This window comes from Triturus cristatus, chromosome 6 (genome assembly GCF_964204655.1).
Source record: "Triturus cristatus chromosome 6, aTriCri1.1, whole genome shotgun sequence".
Lineage (NCBI taxonomy): Eukaryota > Metazoa > Chordata > Amphibia > Caudata > Salamandridae > Triturus > Triturus cristatus.
Window position 1 is genome coordinate 1922282508 of NC_140589.1, and position 21897 is coordinate 1922304404.

At 36.3% G+C, this 21897-nt stretch overlaps 1 long non-coding RNA gene and 1 pseudogene across 1 annotated transcript; one reads left to right on the forward strand and one right to left on the reverse strand.

The window, feature by feature from the left end:
* LOC146822479 (uncharacterized) overlaps positions 1-21897 on the forward strand; it is a 282668-nt pseudogene that overhangs the window by 195997 nt on the left and 64774 nt on the right.
* On the reverse strand, positions 14768-15540 carry LOC146822480 (uncharacterized). The gene is made up of 3 exons (XR_014963317.1): positions 15480-15540; positions 14908-14977; positions 14768-14817 (listed from the first exon to the last, which is right to left on the reverse strand). It is a non-coding gene; the product is annotated as an uncharacterized LOC146822480 (long non-coding RNA).

Consider the following 21897-nt stretch of genomic DNA (forward strand, 5'->3'; position numbering starts at 1 on the left):
GAAAACATATTTTGCTGAGTCTGTTTAAGTTTGTGTTCAGACGTCTCAAACACCGATCTGTCCTCTGTCCGTTCAGACACTGAAGGTTTCACAAACCAACACTTAAGCCTAACATAACACCGTACATTGAATTTTTAAGTCAAAAATGTGTTCGCTTGTTGATCCGTGACACCTTTAACGACTGCCTCTGTTGTGTTACAAATATATATTATATATGCGGCACTAACATAAAAAACGGACAAGTACAGCAAATGTAAAGCGGTATCAGCACCGCAGTTTGAGGTTAGCGGGCGCAGAAAATGACCCACTGTATATTTGTGCTCTGCGGGCAGAGCCGGGCTGCTGGGCACAGTCGGACCCTCCTCCCCCTGAGCAGCTCCCACCGGTACATGCTAGTATGGCAGCAGAGCCTTTAGGTAGAGAGAGGGGATCCCCAACCCCTGCGGAAATGGAAAATAATTTGAAAGTGAAGCTGATGGCGGAGTGCGAGCGGGTAGCAAGCTCAAAACTATTTCATGGACTCTCTTTTTACAAGTATCATAAAGCCCTGATAATATGGATGTGCTAGTGACGTGATGTTTCAGGCACAGGCTATCTTAACCATATAAAATTACTACGGCTGGTATACACAAGCACGTTCAGCAAGCATATGACTAACCGTGCCCCAACCCTTCAAAGGCATTTGTAACTTTTCCTGTTTTCTGCAGATGCCAACAAGTCTCTGTTTAACAGTTGCGCTCTAGTGAGTGAGTTGGGGACCCAGCTTTCATAAACAGTGCTCCCCACTTGACCTCGTTGTGTGAAGATCACTTTCCATGCCTGCAACTCACTGTCAATAGTAATCTCCTTCCCTGCTTTGGGCAGAGTTTTTTTTAATTTCATTTTCACAAAGCAAACAAATACCTGATTAAATTCTACCCCTACAAGTGCTTGATCTGTTCTTTGGTGCTGCATCTCCCTTTTCCTCTCCATCGCTAGCGTCACGTCACAGCAGTCTGTGAGCCCCACAATAACCATGGTGTTCCTGCTTACATTTCACATGCTTTACTTCAACTTACATTCCCTACCAAGGTTTTTCTTTTTAGAATCTTAATACTTTTGCTTTCTTTACAGGCAGCATAGTTAGTCTTCTCTCCTCTCCCTCATAACCTATTTCCTATTCATTCGTTCACCAGCGCCGCAAGGTCATACCAATGGTAATGGCTCTATGCAAATATGATCGCGCCACTGCAAACCCCCAAAAAAACAAAAAAGTAAAAAACATTGTCATTTTGAATGCCAATAGCTCTAACAAATGCGAGACCCATTGCATTGCAAATGCTTGTTCTATGTGCAGATATATGGTGGTTTCTTTGATAAGTGTCCCAAAGTAATCACGACATCTCATTGAGTTTTCTCTACCAGTGCGTTAATCATGATAGGCACAGAGGTGCAAATAAGTATGAATGAGATGTAATAAGTTATAATTAGTAGATATGGGGTCCGGATGTATGTTGTGGGATCTCCCTGTATGCGGGCGAGGCACGTGTATGTGGATGCTGGAGCACTTATTGGCATTGTTTTAAACATAAATACATGACATCAATTATACTGTTTAAGCGATCAAGATTGTATAGACTTAAGTTTACAATTGTGTATAGTGACCAAGGCGGCAAGACCGTCGAAACGCGTTTGGCCATTCAGCTGTGAATAAATATTTTTCTTTGACGGAATTTCCCACGGAGTCAGCGCCTCTTCAATTATAGTTGAACTGGATTGTCGAATATATATATATATATATATATATATTAAACACCAGACAGAGGCCCAATACTGGATTTGCAGGCACTTTATTCACAGGCACAGCAGCGCAAAAGGTTCCCCATGTCCTTACGCGTTTCGGCGTCGTTCTGCCTTGTTCACAGGTGGGGGTCATTAATTGCAAGTGCGTTTGTGCGCGCCTTTTAAGCTTTAAGAAATCACATGACTTGACATTAAAATACAGTTCCCAGGGTGCAGTTCACTGGTAATGAGAATGTATTTCCCAGAGTCTTAGTGAATCCGAGTTCTTTTACGATAAATTCGTTTTCCTCGTTAATGGATTATTTGACGGGCTGCTCCGTGCCCGTTGTGAGAGGCCGCTCTGTAGGGTCGGAGGCTCCATGCTCGGAGGCTGTTTGTTGAATTCTATTTGGAGCATGACCCACTCGCCATTCCAAGCCTAAGCAGGAGCGCTACTATAGTGAAAAGGAGTTGGCTGAGGAAGAGATTCAGAGTAGGATGACCTTTCACTCTGATCGTGCTGGAGCTGGGGCTTTTTCCACGAGGCAGCTATGAAATCTGAGCACAGGCCATCAATCAACATTACAACATGACGGCGTGAGTAAACTTTAGCCACTTGAATTTTGGGTGCTTGAACTGAACGAGGAAAACGAATTTATCGTAAAAGAACTCGGATTCACTAAGACTCTGGGAAATACATTCTCATTACCAGTGAACTGCACCCTGGGAACTGTATTTTAATGTCAAGTCATGTGATTTCTTAAAGCTTAAAAGGCGCGCACAAACGCACTTGCAATTAATGACCCCCACCTGTGAACAAGGCAGAACGACGCCGAAACGCGTAAGGACATGGGGAACCTTTTGCGCTGCTGTGCCTGTGAATAAAGTGCCTGCAAATCCAGTATTGGGCCTCTGTCTGGTGTTTAATGGATTATTTGACGGGCTGCTCCGTGCCCGTTGTGAGAGGCCGCTCTGTAGGGTCGGAGGCTCCATGCTCGGAGGCTGTTTGTTGGATATATATATATATATATATATATATATATATATATATATCCATATGAAGCTTTGACGAATTGGAAGCCCTTCCTAGCGGGTCGGGGCTTGCTGGCGACGTCACCGCCTAAATATTCCACACGAAGATTCACGCTACCAACCAGCATGAAATACAAGCCCATCCAGTCGAGAGGTCAGTTAAATGAGATTTTATTCAGCAGACAGCGTGAAAGTAAAAGCATAACGCGTTTCAACACAATGGTGTCTTAATCATATGCAGCTGTGGGGAACAAGTGACTCGGAGTTTAAATACACTCTGTTGGTAAACAGTGAAGAGGGATTCTAGTATGCACAATTTAAAGCGCTGGTCACAGTTTGTTTTTTCGTTTTTTCTTCTTTTTCACTTTGGGACTACATGGTACCATTGTAACATAATATTCAGATTGTTATCTTTGTTTAGTACATTTCTTTTCAAACTGTGACCATTGTGTTGAAACGCGTTATGCTTTTACTTTCACGCTGTCTGCTGAATAAAATCTCATTTAACTGACCTCTCGACTGGATGGGCTTGTATTTCATGCTGGTTGGTAGCGTGAATCTTCGTGTGGAATATATATATATATATATATATTCACTGAAAAAACCATAGGTTTCACACATGTTATAGTTAGCTGGACATTTTACTGATAAAAAACCAATGAAATTCCCCCGTTATAGTTACTGCAGGCAACTATAACTCACGCGACCGCAATCCTCTGCTGATGCTAATACTGTATTTAGACACTTATTTGCCCATGTCTTCTTCCATTAAATTTTAGCTTTACATATATTACAAATATTTTTTTTTCATAAAGACACATATGTCATCAGCAGAAGATTGCGGTCGCGTGAGTTATAGTTGCCTGCAGTAACTATAACGGGGGAATTTCATTGGTTGTGTGAAACCTATGGTTTTTTCAGTGAATTTGCAAGGTTTTTTAAATGCTAAGTTACTTTACGCCATTCGTGGCGTGCGCGCCCAGTTAACGCAGTTCGTTCCGTGCGCGCACGGTGCGCACCGCGCGCCCACTTCACGCAGTTAGTGCCATGCACGCACAGTGGTCACGCGGTGCGCTGTGCGCACCGCGTGCCCACGTTAAGCGGGATGGGCCATGTACGCACGATGCGCTTCGCGCACCGTGCGCACATGGGGGACATATTTTGCGCATCTTTGTGAAATGTATTCTTTGTTAACTTCGTAGATTTTATATGCCATCCACAAATGGTGCCCTTCGGGCACCATTTGCACACGGGGTGGGGAGAATGTGGATAATTTTTTTTTTTTTACAATTTTTTACCGTACACGTACGGTAAGCGTAATCGGCGATTTTCCGAAAAAAAAATAATATTTTTTTTTGGGCTTGGGGGTGGTTTGGGGACGCCTGTATCAATGCTGGGTGGTTAGGATCTCATGAAACTGCCTCTTTACACATTTTTGGGGTTCGTTTTTGCTGCCCAACTCAGGAAGCGAGAGAGAAAATGGCGGCCGTCGCTTCCTGGTTTCGACCGATTCGAATGTTTACTAAGATCTAAGAGCCAACCAGAATCGCGCTCGCGCACGCCACCGTACGCGTACGGTAAGCTTACGGTAAGCGCACGGTAAGCGCACCGTAAGCTGCCACAGATATATATATTGATTTAAAGGCTATTTTCTCACAATCTACTGAACAGATTTACACCAAACCTACAAAAGGCACTTCCTTGACCTGGGGACTACCTCTCTGCCAAATTTCATTAAATTCTGTTCAGCCGTTCGGGCTGTAGCCCTGTCTAAAGGTCCTATGGAAAAATGCATGGGAAAAACGCGTTTTGGGACCCCCCTTTTATCTCAGCCCCCGCTTGACGAATCCCCCCGAGACTTTTAGGGTAGGAGCGGAGCGTAGCGCCCCACCTATTTTGAAAAATTTGCGAGGATTCGTCGACCGGCGCCAAAGTTATTCAAAATAGAATGTTGCGGATTTCCTATGGAAACGTGGTCCTAACTATAACTACCTACTGGCGACCGCCAGTAGGTAATATATATATATATATATATATATATATATATATATATATATATATATATATATATATATATATATATATTCTTTTAAATAGGATCGTTGTTTAACATAAAAAGAAAGGAGAAGATATATGTTTAATGTCCTGAAGAAGGTGGTTTCATCACTTTTATCCCACCGAAACGCGTAAACGCTGTTTTTTGTTAAATTTGTGCAATACAGAATTACTTCTTGACAGAGAAGTTGTATCTTTGCTGTGTGTTCTCCATGTATTTTCTCCAATTAACGCCATGTTGACAAATGAGATTGTCTTTTTGAAAGTCTTTTCCGTTTTCCATATGATCCAAAGTGTAGGGTATGATTTTTCAATGTGTGTTATGATGTATATTTAATTGAAAGTTTTTATAAACTATTTTACAAAATGTATTAAACTGAACATAAGTGTTCCCTGTGTAGTTGTGCTCTCTTTGGGTTATGTATAATTGTATGTGAGTGGCAGTTGAGGCGGAGAAGTGTCCCCAAATGGAATTAAATACTTGACATTTAAGTTGTTAGAAGGTCACTATAGAGATTGCAGCATTGGTTGTACCACCCTGGGTGTGACACAAGTAAAACGAGTCTCCCAGTCCACCAATGCAGACTGGAGGAGCAGTTTTAAACTGCTGACACGACTTAACCAGTTAAAGCAATGGTAAAACCAAACCTCCCCTGTACTATGTTTTAGTCACCACTATGGCAGGCCAAGTGAGCCCTGTGCCAGGATGCAGCATATTTCATGGGTAGAGCACGTTTTTTTCATGTTTTGATAGTAAAAATGAAAAGCTGTTGTTCTTACTGTGGAAAGTATTAGTCACCCAATTGGCGAGTGCACAATTACACGCTGACCCCTCTGCTGTGCTATCTCCGGAATGGTGCGACCAACGTAGATATCCAAGGTATCAAACAATCATTAGATTGAGCTCAACTGTGCTATCTCTAGAACGCCGCGACCAACGTAGATATCCAAGGTATCAAACAATCATTGGATTGAGCCCAACTGCGCTATTTCTGGAACGCCGCGACCAACGTAGATATCCAAGGGATCAAACAATCATTAGATTGAGCTCAACTGCGCTATCTCTAGAATGCCGCGACCAACGTAGATATCCAGGGTATCAAACAATCATTAGATTCAGATCAACTGCACTCTCTCTGGAACGCTGCGACCAAAGTAGATATCCAAGGTATCAAACAATCATTGGATTGAGCTCAACTGCGCTATCTTTGGAACGCCGCGACCAACGTAGATATTCCAAGGTATCGAACAATCATTAGATTGAGCTCAACTGCGCTATCTCTGGAACGCCACAACCAACTTAGATATCCAAGGTATCAAACAATCATTAGATTGAGCTCAACTGCGCTATCTCTGGAATGCCGCGATCAACGTAGATATCCAAGGTATCAAACAATCATTAGATTGAGCTCAACTGCGCTATCCCTGGAATGCCGCGACCAACGTAGATATCCAGGGTATCAAACAATCATTAGATTGAGCTCAACTGCACTTTCTCTGGAACGCTGCGACCAAAGTAGATATCCAAGGTATCAAACAATCATTGGATTGAGCTCAACTGCGCTATCTTTGGAACGCCGCAACCAACGTAGATATTCCAAGGGATCAAACAATCATTGAAATGAGCTCAACTGCGCTATCTCTGGAACGCCACGACCAACTTAGATATCCAAGGTATCAAACAATCATTAGATTGAGCTCAACTGCGCTATCTCTGGAATGCCGCGACCAACGTAGATATCCAAGGTATCAAACACTCATTAGATTGAGCTCAACTGCGCTATCTCTGGAATGCCGCGACCAACGTAGATATCCAGGGTATCAAACAATCATTAGATTGAGCTCAACTGCACTCTCTCTGGAACACTGCGACCAAAGTAGATATCCAAGGTATCAAACAATCCTTGGATTGAGCTCAACTGCGCTATCTCTGGACGCTGCGACCAACGTAGATATCCAAGGTATCAAACAATCATTACAATGAGCTCAACTGTGCTCTCTCTGGAACGCTGCGACCAACGTAGATGTCCAAGGTATCAAACAATCATTAGATTGAGCTCAACTGCGCTATCTCTGGAACTCCGCGACCAACGTAGATATCCAAGGTATCAAACAATCATTAGATTAAGCTCAATCTGATTCTCAGGTGGAAATTGATGTAACCAGTTGCGGTGTGCCACTTTTACAAAGTTGCTGCTGTGTTGCTTTTAATCCCATGTGCTCTTAATAGTTTCACATGAGGTCTTGTTGCTGCGATAGCTTTCTGCCCTCCTGGTGAGACGTGCTAACACACCCCAGGGAATAATACAATAGGTGCCTTCACTGGAAGGAATTGTTATCTCCCTCCTGCGGGAAGCCACAAGGGTATTGTCCCAAAATGTGAGCTTCAAAGAAAGCTCTGCCTTTGAAAGGCAAATGGGAAACACTTTGAGAGGGGTTGCTGTAATGTCTGCGTAGACCAGCTGGTACGAGGGACAAAACAGAGGAACACCGTTGCCAAACTGGTTTTCCAGGGGCATGTAGCCCCCTTGGTACCCACACCTCTGGGTTTGGTTAGGAAGCTCTTGACGCCATGTTGGGAATGTTGCATCCTAGAAAAGACAGATATCCCACTCCACAGGAAGTGGTAATCATGTGGGAGGGAATCTGGTAGCCCATTCGCTACAAACCGCATTCTACCCTGAGGGCATTTTCTGAAGATAAATAGGGAACCCCTGGCACCCTGAACCTCGATCTTGACTGGACTGGACGAAGGATTACACTGCTGCAGCAAGTTTCCGGCAAAGAGAGGCTGCACCGACATACGCAGCATCTCTTGGCTAGAAAAGGAGAAGGGACTTTGCCTGCTGTGTCCAGCTAACAGATAAGTTATTTCCCAAGCCCAGCCGAAGCAAGAGATTCCAAGGGTCACCTGGCTGACCTGCTGTTAGTAGCACCGGGCCACTACAGCTGAAGGGGTCTGCTAAGGGCAAATGATATTCCAAACCACCAGATCGTCGCTCGTCATGCAGCAGGACCCTACTCTCAGAAGTTACACCCAAGTCAGCTGGACCCGGGATGGTTGCCGTAGTGTAGCTTGTTTGCTGAGAAGGCAAGCTGCAATCCAGAGAAGGATTTGTCTCTGACCAGAACATCGGACGACTGGTAGTCCAGTGACAACTGGACTTCTGCCAGGCCCGAGAAGACATAGAGAGACGTAGACCCCTGTGTCCAGGATCACCTCGTCAAGACCGTGGACTGAGAAGCAGCTGCAGGAAGACCTCAGTCGGCCATGTCACATCCACAGGTGAGCAGTCTATATATCGACTTTTTAATATCGAGGGACATAAATATCGAGTCAAAAATATCGAATGTCCAAAATATCGAAATAGCTAATATCGATGTGAAAAATATCGTTTTTTTTTTTTTACTTATATGTCGATGTAAGTAATATCGTTCGTAATAATATCGACATGTGAAAATATCGTTATTGTGTAATATGAGAAATATTTATATTGTTTTAGGGGCGGGATGTTGGGTTATAGGGGATAAGGGTGGGGAGTGTTTTAAAAAAGTTAATTTATTTTTGTAATATATTGTAAAATTTAATTATTAAATTTAATTTAAAATGTGAAATGTATATTTAATTTTAGGAGCGGGATGTTGGTTTATAGGGGATAAGGGTGGGAAGTGTTTTAATTTTTTTTATATATTTGTAAATTTTTTAAAATAATTTTCTAGAAATTCTAAATTAAATTTAGATTTTTATAAAAAAATTTAGGAGCGGGATGTTGGTTTATAGGGGATAAGGGTGGGAAGTGTATTAAAAATGTTTATATATTGTTAGAATTTTTTTGAAATTTATTTAGAAATTGTAAATTTAATTTAGAATTTTAGAAATCATTTTAGGAGCGGGATGTTGGTTTATAGGGGATAAGGGTGGGAAGTGTTTTAAAAATGTTTATATATTATTTAATTAAAAAAAAAAAAAAAATTTGAAATTGTAATTTAAAATTTGCATTTTAAATAAAATTTTAGGAGCGGGATGTTGGTTTATAGGGGATAAGGGTGGGAAGTGTTTTAAAAATGTTTATATATTATTTAATTAAAAAAAAAAAAAATTTGAAATTGTAATTTAAAATTTGCATTTTAAATAAAATTTTAGGAGCGGGATGTTGGTTTATAGGGGATAAGGGTGGGAAGTTTTTTAAAAATTTGTATATATTATTTAATTTAAAAAAAAAAAAAAATTTAGAAATTGTAAATAAAAATTTGCATTTTAAATAAAATTTTAGGAGCGGGATGTTGGTTTATAGGGGATAAGGGTGGGAAGTGTTTTAAAGATGTTTATATATTATTTAATTTTAAAATAAAAAAAAATTTAGAAATTGTAAATTAAAATTTGCATTTTAAATAAAATTTTAGGAGCGGGATGTTGGTTTATAGGGGATAAGGGTGGGAAGTTTATAAATATTTGTTAATTTTTTATTAAAAATATTTATAAATAGGAAATAAATTTTCGATTTTTACAAATATATTTCGGAGTGGGATGTTGGTTGATAGGGGATAAGGGTGGGAAGTGTTGTAAAAATGTTTATATATCTGTTAATTTTTTAACAAATTAATTTAGAATTTTTTTTTTTTTTTTAGAATGTTACAAATAATTCTAGGAGCGGAATGTTGGGTTATAGGGGATAAGGGTGGGAAGTTAATTTAACATGTTTATATATTGTTACTTTAAAAAATATTAATATTTAGAAAATGTAAATTTATTTTTAAATTTAACTAATCCCATAATTTAATATAGATTTCAGTCAGAGTATTAAATTAATTAAGTTCACTGTCCAGCACTTATTTTAATTTAATATAGAATGGAGTGGGAATAGTAAATTAATTTAGTTCAGTGTCCAGCACCTACCCTAATTTAATATAGGTTGGAGTGAGAATAGTAAATTAATTAAGTTCATTGTCCAGCACTTATCTTAATTAAATATAGAGTGGAGTGGGAATATTAAATTAATTAAGTTCATTGTCCAGCACTTACTGTAATTTAATATAGTTTGGATTGAGAATAGTAAATTAATAAGTTCAGTGTCCAGCACTTATCTTAATTAAATATAGATTGGAGTGAGAATAGTAAATTAATTAAGTTCAGTGTCCAGCACTTATTTTAATTTAATATAGACTGGAGTGGGAATAGTAAATTAATTTAGTTCAGTGTCCAGCACCTACCCTAATTTAATATAGGTTGGAGTGAGAATAGTAAATTAATTAAGTTCAGTGTCCAGCACTTATCTTAATTAAATATAGAGTGGAGTGGGAATAGTAAATTAATTTAGTTCATTGTCCAGCACCTACTGTAATTTAATATAGTTTGGAGTGAGAATAGTAAATTAATTAAGTTCAGTGTCCAGCACTTATCTTAATTAAATATAGATTGGAGTGGGAATAGTAAATTAATAAAGTTCAGTGTCCAGCACTTATTTTAATTTAATATAGACTGGAGTGGGAATAGTAAATTAATTTAGTTCAGTGTCCAGCACCTACCCTAATTTAATATAGGTTGGAGTGAGAATAGTAAATTAATTAAGTTCAGTGTCCAGCACTTATCTTAATTAAATATAGAGTGGAGTGGGAATAGTAAATTAATTTAGTTCATTGTCCAGCACCTACTGTAATTTAATATAGTTTGGAGTGAGAATAGTAAATTAATTAAGTTCAGTGTCCAGCACTTATCTTAATTAAATATAGATTGGAGTGGGAATAGTAAATGAATTCAGTTCAGTGTCCAGCACATACTCTAATTAAATATAGGTTGGAGTGAGAATAGTAAATTAATTAAGTTCAGTGTCCAGCACTTATTTTAATTTAATATAGACTGGAGTGGGAATAGTAAATTAATGTAGTTCAGTGTCCAGCACCTACCCTAATTTAATATAGGTTGGAGTGAGAATAGTAAATTAATTAAGTTCAGTGTCCAGCACTTATCTTAATTAAATATAGAGTGGAGTGGGAATTGTAAATTAATTAAGTTCATTGTCCAGCACCTACTGTAATTTAATATAGTTTGGAGTGAGAATAGTAAATTCATTAAGTTCAGTGTCCAGCACTTATCTTAATTAAATATAGATTGGAGTGGGAATAGTAAATGAATTCAGTTCAGTGTCCAGCACATACTCTAATTAAATATAGGTTGGAGTGAGAATAGTAAATTAATTAAGTTCAGTGTCCAGCACTTATTTTAATTTAATATAGACTGGAGTGGGAATAGTAAATTAATTTAGTTCAGTGTCCAGCACCTACCCTAATTTAATATAGGTTGGAGTGAGAATAGTAAATTAATTAAGTTCAGTGTCCAGCACTTATCTTAATTAAATATAGAGTGGAGTGGGAATAGTAAATTAATTAAGTTCATTGTCCAGCACCTACTGTAATTTAATATAGTTTGGAGTGAGAATAGTAAATTAATTAAGTTCAGTGTCCAGCACTTATCTTAATTAAATATAGGTTGGAGTGGGAATAGTAAATGAATTCAGTTCAGTGTCCAGCACATACTCTAATTAAATATAGGTTGGAGTGAGAATAGTAAATTAATTAAGTTCAGTGTCCAGCACTTATTTTAATTTAATATAGACTGGAGTGGGAATAGTAAATTAATTTAGTTCAGTGTCCAGCACCTACCCTAATTTAATATAGGTTGGAGTGAGAATAGTAAATTAATTAAGTTCAGTGTCCAGCACTTATCTTAATTAAATATAGAGTGGAGTGGGAATAGTAAATTAATTTAGTTCAGTGTCCAGCACCTACCCTAATTAAATATAGGTTGGAGTGAGAATAGTAAATTAATTAAGTTCAGTGTCCAGCACTTATCTTAATTAAATATAGAGTGGAGTGGGAATAGTAAATTAATTTAGTTCAGTGTCCAGCACCTACCCTAATTAAATATAGGTTGGAGTGAGAATAGTAAATTAATTAAGTTCTGTATGTAGTGGGAGTAGTATGTTAATTAAGTTTGGTAAATAGCAAATATTAGAATTAATTATAGAGTTGAATAAGAATAGTTAAATTTATTGGATTTAATTGACAAAAAATCTGTAGATTTTAGTTTGGGTTGGATAAAACATAGAAGTTATATCAGAATGCAAATTCCAAATTATTTTTAAATTAAATAGTAGATAGGAAAATAATATTTATTTTATAGTTGTTGGAATGTATATTCATTCGAGAGAAAATTTTGTTTATTATTACGCATATTTTAATAATTACATCATTGCAATAAACATGTCTGATATATACCATACGAACTGTCTAAAGCTATCGACCTATTACCTAGATTGAACTCTGGGTCCTGCCGATTTCGTCATACTACCCCCCGTTTTGACGTGTAAATATTTCTTATTGTTGAAACTCGCCTTGAAAATCCCATGTTTGTCCGAAATGCATTGGCTGCGGATCTGGTCTCACTAAATCTTGGAATAAAGGAATTCAAGGAAATACTCAACTACTGTGTGGATTCGAAACACAAAAGTTTATTTTGACATTAATTTACATTTCTTCCAATATGTTGCCTCTCATACTTGTGGATAATTGTTGTCTTGGTGGTCATTTGAGCAGCTGACCATTTGAGGTGGGCAATATTATCGTTACTGATAAAGTGAGAAGTCCAGGCTGAGCATTCACCTAAAACCGTGCTGTTTAATTTTCAAACTTCCTATGTTTGTTTGGTTCTTTTATTTTGTAACCGCTCTCTGTTGTTTTGGGTTATTTTGGTCCAATCCAGGTCGCGGTTCGGAGCTGTTTCGCGTTTGAGAAGGTAAGAGTTATTTGCTTTATTATTAAATAGTTTTAAGTGTTTTGTGGAAGTAGTTATGTTGTAATAAGTGTGTATTGATTGATGTTTCAGAAGTTAGGGTGTTAGTAATAGTTTGTATACGGTTTTATAATTAACGTTGTGTTCCGTGTTTGTGGCTTTGTTAGTGTTTTGGTATTTCGGTGTGTTAAAGTTTTATAGTGTTTGAATAACGTTTGTAGTGAGGTTTGTACATGCGTTTTGTGTGTTTGTAGGTGGGTGGGAATGTTTGTTTCTGTTTTGTAGGTTTTACGGAGAAGATATTTTCGTCGGTTTCAAACACCTTATTTTTTAAAGGAAGTGTGTATTAGTTGTGTTTACTAATGTTTATTTAACACTTCCTTTATTGTTCGGGTTTCCAGGAGCGGTTATTTACCTTTTTTATATTTTTCGGGATTTTTATGGTTAATGGATAGTCATTTTTTGGATAATTATGGATTTTGAACTCCCTGGATTTATTTGGAAGGAATGTTATTATCCCATTGGAGATACTACACAGGTAAGTTCATTTAAATATTTTTATTGTTGGTGGCGAAACCTTATATATTTAATATTGTTGTTGTGTACTTGGTTTGTTTAATTATGTTGTCTAAATATATGTCCATATAATTCATGTATATATTTTAGACCACATAATTAAATATGTGATATAATAAAGTGGATTATTTATGTTGTGATAGTTGTTTTAGTAGAATTGTGGGTTAATATTTAGAAAAGGGTTTAGAAGAGAGTTTGAGCTATTATATTTAAGTACTCAAGTCCTCTTGTGGATGGGTATAGCTGTACCTGTTGTTGTAGGTAATTATACATTTGAGTAGTTTGTCTAGACTGTTTTGGTTTTAATTGTAGGACAGATTGTTGCATTCTTAATTCTTGGAAACTTTGTTCCTTTTGTATGGCAATTAGTAGTTTTTGTAGTGTTGGAGTTGTTCTCCCAGTAGAAGTTAGGAATGCATTATGCCAGCCCTCGACGGCGTTGTTAGTTTTGGCTTGTTGGTTGAGTGTACTTACATATACATTCCACCAAGGTATTTGGAACTTGGGCTGACGTCTATGGCCTGATCTGTGCAGTCTCCCCACCCAGGTATCCTCAAAATAATCTAACAGGGGAGATAACTTTACTTCATTTTGTTTGTAGAATGGACTTTCTAATAAAAGATTGTAATGTTCTGCAACATCTGTGGTTGGTACATAAGCTAGGGCTGTTAGAAGTTTTATTTGATGTGCAAAACTTATGTTAGTGGCGTATTCTACACTTAGTGAAGATTTTTGTAAATGTCTCCATATACATTGGTTAAGATGGAAGTAACATCCTTGGATAGCTGTATGGGGGTACAGTTTTAGAATGGAATTTATCATGGCTTGCTCAAAGTCTATGATAATTGTTTGAGGGTAAAAATCATTAGATTCTTGTTTTACTTTTCCTAGCATTTCATTATATGTTGTGTTTTGTTTGTTAGGTAATAGTGCATAAATTAAAGGTATGGAAGTGTTGTGATATTGACCGTGTATTGTGTAAAGCTGATAGAATGGTTTTGGGCATATTGTAAAGGTGCCATCCATCATCCATGTTTGGCATTGTTGCAGTTTAGTTATATTGTTTGCAGTAGCAAACATTATGATTCTTTTTTCTGGGCTTTTGTTATCAAAAAAAATAAAAGGTTCATTATTGTGGGTGATACTTAATTCTGTTGGAATGATGATCTCTTGAAAAGTTTTAGGGGATGGTATAGTTGTCGTGGTTGCTTTTTTGGTCCTAGCAATAGTTCTTTTTATAGAAGCAATTGATGGTAATTGGCCTCTTGCTTCTTTGGGCACTCTAGGTAATAGTTCTTTTAGGATTACACTTGTAGCAGTTTGTGAACCTGTGCTTAATTCTTTGATATTTTCAAGAGTTGATCTGACTTCTATTTCAGAGAGATTGGGTGGATGGTTATGCTCTCTTGTATATAGTACAGTTGTTTCTCTTGTTGTTGCTCGGCCGTAGCATTTGTTAGAATAATATTTAGTACACTTCCAGTTCACTTTTCGGTCCGTCTGCTTTTCTTGGGTGTATGTGTAACCCATGTGACACAATAGGAATTTTCCTTTCTGCGAAGTTATAAATTGGGCTTCTTCTGTCATCGTGATGTGTTACAATTCTGGAAAAAATGTATATGAAAATATATGCTATAGTACTTTATATCTTTATATGAAATTAGCAAAAAAGCATTTTTTTTATATATACTTACCAAGTCTTTTTTGTTGTATTTGAATGAAGATGTTGTTTGTCGCAAAAATGTTGTTTAGTTGATTTAGTCTCTGAAAGTTAAAGAACATTTATTGTTGTGGTTGGTTTAGTTTTTTAAGTGGGGTGGTATTGCTGTTTGGTATAGACTATATTTTTATTGAAGAAACTTATTTTATTGTTTTACAAATTAACAATTCAAAAAACATTCTCCCACCTTCATCTGTCCCGGAAGTACCACACATTTATCATCAAGACCAATTATTCAGGAGAATGAACAACCTTTCCACCCAGTTCTCTACCCCCCCTCCCCCACCACATGTCAATGTACCCCCGTCTCCTACCCCTCTTACTATGTGCCCCTCCTGCCTAATAAATAAGATGCAGTAGCCTAACCTCTCACTAAGCAAACAGAGCCTACCCTCATGCCCAGTGGTATAGACTATAGGTGTTAATTTATACAGGTTTTTTACAATTTAAAAAAGAGAACATGGATTTGTTTAGGGGTTTAGGATGTTTTGGGGTTTGAGTAGGATTTAATTAATATTTTATAAAGTATTTTGATAGTATACTTACTTTTTAGTGAGTCTTTTCTGGCAATCTTCAATATTTTCTTTAGCTGTTTGGAGTAATATCTGTAGTGGAAACATAAAGAGATGGAATATATAAGTTAGTTATTTATTTGAGTAAAGATAAATTAGTGTTTTAGTTTAATTTGGCAGTTTAGTTAGAAAAGAATATTTACTTACGTTTTTAGAATAGTAATAGGATGTAGGTTTCTTCTGTTTAGTAGAGCTTCTTCTTCGTTCAATGCTTTGGTTTAAGGCACCGTGGAACACTTGTTTTAATTGGTTTATATAGTGGTTTCAAATTGTTTCTTGAATGTTATTGGTTGTTTTCTGTATGTGGCCTTTCTATTGGATGGTTTGAATTTTTTTTAGTTAATTGGTTTCCTTTTATGGAAAATGCTAAGTAAGAGTATATTTAGTTTTAAAGGAGGAGAGTTTTAAATTTTTATATATAAAAAGATTGTTTATAATGTGTACTAATTTTATTTAAATGTGTTCGAAATGCCAATGTGATAATTATTTTAGTTTTTTTTTATTATGTTGTTAAATATAGAGATCGCTATAAATGTTATGTTTATGTTTAAGTAGAATCTCATTTGAAAATGTATGTTTTGGTAAAATATTGTCTTTATGTTGTTGAAAGTATTGGTTTTATTAGTATTAGAATTGTCGATATATTTAAAAAAACGATATTATTGATGTCTATATTTTGGTTATCGATATTTGTGACATGTGTCATATTTATTAACTTATGTCGATATTTAGTATTTCGATATTAATGTGTGCGATATTTGTGTGATCGATATAATTGTATTACGATATTGTAGTGTCGATATTAGTGTAGTTTTTTAAATAAGTATACAATGTCGATATTTTTGATGTCGATATATTTGTTGCGATATTTGTGTAGTTCGATAATGTGTCTGTCGATAATATGTCAGAGATCCACATCCACAGCATCTTTCAATCAATCAACTCAGATTTTTAGAGCGTGGCTAACAGAGGTCAGTGAGGTTCTAGGTTCTTGATAGGATCAGTTGTAAAGCCAGTTCTTGAGTCCCTTTCTGAAATCCAGGCGAGAGGGTGATGTTCGGAGGTAAAGGAGAAGGTTGTTCCAGGACTTGTCGGCGAGGTTGGAGAAGGATCGTCCTCCACTGTAGCTTTGGCGGGTGCAGGGAGTGTGTGTGAGTGAGGGAGGCAGAGTACAGGTATCTGAAGGTTTGGTGGAAGTTCAGGTGGAGGCTGATGTAGGCTGGTCCTTGGTCATGTAGAATCCCACATGAAATAAATACAAACTCCGTCAGCACATACGATGAAAGAGAAAATGTTATAATAATACGTGCAGCACAGGGACAGGCAGCCAGCAGCCAAGTGTCTGAAAAGGAGAAGTCTCACTTAATCGTTTATTGCCTAAAATCACAAAAAGGCATTGCAATACATGTCCAATAAAATCACAAGAATAAAACAGTTTCTCAGAAATGATGGACCGAGGTGTCACCTGCCAATCATCAGACTCGGCAGGTTACACATTTATTGAACAGCAGGCCAATCCGGAGAGGTCAACACTGCGTGACTCCTGCTTAGTGAAGATGGTGGGGATCTTTCTTCCCATGTGTCCTTTTATTGTGACATTTGGGACTTTCCAAACTAATGCAATGCACTAGAAACGGTAAATGCTGTCTGCAATATTTGTACAATCAGGGACACATACGCTTTGCCTCTTCTACATATGGTTTGGCAATAATGCCTGTTTCTAAGCTAGAATTGGTTGTATGACATAATTTCGAAAGACAAAAATTCGACCTACAAAAATATCGCAACAAAAATATCGTGGTCAAGAATATCGACATCCTATCTACAACATGGTAAGTACAAAAATATCGATAATTTAATATCGATGTCAAAAATATCGTAATTCAAAAATATCGTTTTTTTTTTTAGTTTAAAAATATATGTAAAATAAACCAAATAATACTTATAAATCAAAGAAACATAATTAAATATATTTTATAATATGTAAAATGTATAATAAATATATATAATTAAATGAAACTTTAATTAAACATATATATATAATATATAATATATACACTTACTTAATAATTACTTTTAATAATAATTTCTGTAACATATAAATTATTAAATATTTATTTAAATTACCAATACATCTATACACATAAAACAATAACATTAATAAATATTAAACAATTACATATAGCAAATAATAATCAATATTTTTCATTTGAATTATTTTTATTATTAATTATATATTACAATAGCTAAAATATTACAAAACATATTAAATATCAGACACAATAAAACTACTAGTCCAACTTCAACAAAAACAACTGTAAGGAAAATGTTGGATAGCGTAGGGGTAAAAATAACTATTCCAACTCCCGAGAGTGCAACAGTAGGGAAAACATTGGATAGCGTAGGGGTAAAAATTACTATTCCAACTCCAAAGAGTGCAACAGTAGGGAAAGCGTTGGATAGCGTAGGGGTAAAAATTACTATTCCAACTCCAGAGAGTGCAATAGTAGGGAAAGTGTTGGTTAGCGTAATGGTAAAAATTACTATTCCCACTCCAGAGAGTGCAATAGTAGGGAAAGTGTTGGATAGCGTAAGGGTAAAAATTACTATTCCCACTCCAGACAGTGCAACAGTAGGGAAAACGTTGGATAGCGTAGGGGTACAAATAACTATTCCAACTCCAAAGAGTGCAACAGTAGGGAAAACGTTGGATAGCGTAGGGGTAAAAATTACTATTCCAACTCCAGAGAGTGCAATAGTAGGGAAAGTGTTGGATAGCGTAAGGGTAAAATTTACTATTCCCACTCCAGAGAGTGCAATAGTAGGGAAAGTGTTGGATAGCGTAAGGGTAAAATTTACTATTCCCACTCCAGAGAGTGCAACAGTAGAGAAAACGTTGGATAGCGTAGGGGTAAAAATAACTATTCCAACTCCAAAGAGTGCAACAGTAGGGAAAACGTTGGATAGCGTAGCGGTAAAAATTACTATTCCAACTCCAGAGAGTGCAATAGTAGGGAAAGTGTTGGATAGCGTAAGGGTAAAATTTACTATTCCCACTCCAGAGAATGCAATAGTAGGGAAAGTGTTGGATTGCGTAAGGGTAAAAATTACTATTCCAACTCCAGAGAGTGCAATAGTAGGGAAAGTGTTGGATAGCGTAAGGGTAAAATTCACTATTGCCACTCCAGACAGTGCAACAGTAGAGAAAAGGTTGGATAGCGTAGGGGTAAAAATTACTATTCCAACTCCAAAGAGTGCAACAGTAGGGAAAGCGCTGGATAGCGTAGGGGTAAAAATTACTATTCCAACTCCAGAGAGTGCAACAGTAGGGAAAGCGCTGGATAGCGTAGGGGTAAAAATTACTATTCCCACTCCAGATAGTAAAACAGTTGGGAAAGCACTAGATAGCATAGTGATTCTATGAACATTATAACCAATTCAATAATTTCTTATAAAAAAATTGCATGTTAACAATGTTTTAAAAAAAATATTATTATTAAATACCAATTATGTAAAATAAATATTTAAATAAATAAATTTAAATTACATCCCACACTATTCCCCCTTTAACACACAACACACTACACATACAAAATACACAATAGATTTAAATATCAATTTATCTCTTATTTACAATTAATAATACATTCTTTATAATTAATATAGTTATTAATTCACTAATTAATACATATTAACTACGAAATTACAAATATTCACCTATTAATTATTAATTAACAATACATTAATTAGCAATAACAACAAATAAAATACAATAGTCAATTATTTATATTTACTATATTTAACTAACTAATCACAATTAATTAATAATAATTACAAATAAATAAAATATATCATTATTTATTTCATTTTAATTACATCCAACCCTATTCCCCTATAAACCCACAACCCACTACACATAAAAATTCACATAATTAATTTAATTATGAATTAATCACTTAATAAAATTAAATCACCAATTAATTACTAATTAACAATTAATTAATTAACTATAACAATAAAGAAATATTATTAATAAACTAATTATAATTTATATAATTAACCAAATGATAAAATAATTTTACAATTAATAATTAATTAAAAATTAATTAATCTATTAATCAAATTAATTACCAATTATTAATTAATTACCAATTAATTAATCATAAATACCAATTAAACAATACATATTAATTCATTAATTATAATTACATTACTTCCCACCATATTCCCCTATAAACCCACAACCCACTACACATAAAAATTCACATAATTAATTTAATTATCAATTAATCACTTAATAAAATTAAATCACCAATTAATTACTAATTAACAATTAATTAATTAACAATAACAATAAATAAATATTAATAATAAAAACTAATTATAATGTATATAATTAACTAATTAATAAAATAATTTTACAATTAATAATTAATTAACAATTAATTAATCAATTAATTACCAATTATTAATTAATTACCAATTAATTAATCATAAATACCAATTAAACAATACATATTAATTCATTAATTATGATAAATTACTTCCCACCCTATTCCCCTATAAACCCACAACCCGCTCTGATACTAAAACGCTAAATTAAATGTAAAATAATTATAAATCTCTAAACATTTATTTTTAAATGTATTAAAATACATTACAATAATCTTTAATATACAAATAAAATACATATTAAATGACATTACACTAAATAAATATCGATATTATTGACATCGAAATTTTTACTTACGATATTACTTACATCGATATTAATTACTTCGATATTATTAACTTCGATATTACTTACCTTGGGATCGATATTCTGTCCATCGATATTCTTGACTTCGATATTCTGTACCTACGATATTAAAAACACGATATTATTGTAGGTCGAAATTTAAAACTCGATATTTTGGCTAAACACCGCTAGAATTATGTGCCATGTGGACGGTGTCCTTGAGCAAGCCTTGCTGTTGGTATTAGGGAGCAGAAGGAAAATAGCTTCCACAGCCGGGTATGCCCAGACGTGTGTCCCGGGCTCACTGTGCCACTGGATTCAGACTAGCTTGGCTGATATGGGGTGATGCTCCGAAACCGGTCCCGGGATGCTTGCTTCCGGTCCAGGGAGGACCTGGCTTGGCAGTTCGGTCTGGACTGTTCCCATGAGGCACAGGGTCAAGACTGATTTGCATATGGCTGGGTCTGAACTGGGGTGGCATGGTGAGCAAAAGAACGATGGATTTAACCCAGATCTGTTGACTGGGGGCGAATGTTTGATTTGCTCTACATTCTGTCTTTTGCTTCTACAGTTTGCGCTGCGTAGTCGAGACCCAAAAACGGCTAGTCAATTGCATATAAACAACTGGAATTATCATTCACAATCACAAAGACACTCAATGGCAACAAATGGGATTCACAGAAAATATGTGACAGGCCAAGACATGAGGTTTAACACACCTCATACCAAACAAAGAAACAAGACAACAAATAGGTTGTGACTGCCTGGTACGTCCAGTTATGGCTCCATTCTCAACTGTGCCTATCTCCGAGCTACCACTGCAGACCACACACCAACATTCTACTACATTATTCATCTCAGTATTCCAGTCTTAGCTTTCCAGACGCCAGTTCAGGCACACAGGGAAAGGCAGCACACAGGATGCTACAGTCTCCTCACTCCGGACCCAGGAATATGAGCAATACACTTCTGCTCTCTGGAAACAAAGACCCCGCAATTCCATCTTGTGCAAAGCCAGGAGCATTCAAGATGGATACCACTGGCCTCCATTTCTCAGGCTCATGTGCTACATGTTAGCAGGAAGGACTGGGTAAGCACACAGAAGAGAAACTTTACATGGGTGAGCCAATAGGCCTTTGAAGGGAATCTTACTTTTCTGCATGAGTGCCCTGGACGTTTCACCTTTTGCTGGACTCTATATCTTTGCTGGCTTTAGAACTCTGTGCACAAAACCTTTGCTAACCAGTATGCTCCTCCTTTAACCCTGGTTAAATTGGCTTATCTCTGATTGGCACATTCAACCTGCCTGTAAGTCGCTAGTGTATGGTGTAGAAAGTAACACCCTGGGTCTGGAAGTTAAATGCGATATTGGACGGCAGCACCCAATCTACTAAAGTGGCAGTAAACATGGGTACAAGCCTATGCCATTTACCCTGACTGCTGCAATGTAAACCTCCAGTGTGACCTGTTGTGCACAGTGTCAAATCCTGGTTGGCAGGTCTGTTGTGCCATGTGTAACACTTGGAGTGCACTTCAGTGTGAAAGAATATTTTTGTGGAGCCCCTGCTTGGTTGCTGATGAACCCTGCTTTTGTCCTACCGGACTTCTGTCTCTTGGTTTGTTGTGGGTTCAGTGTCTGCTTCAGACTGTATTT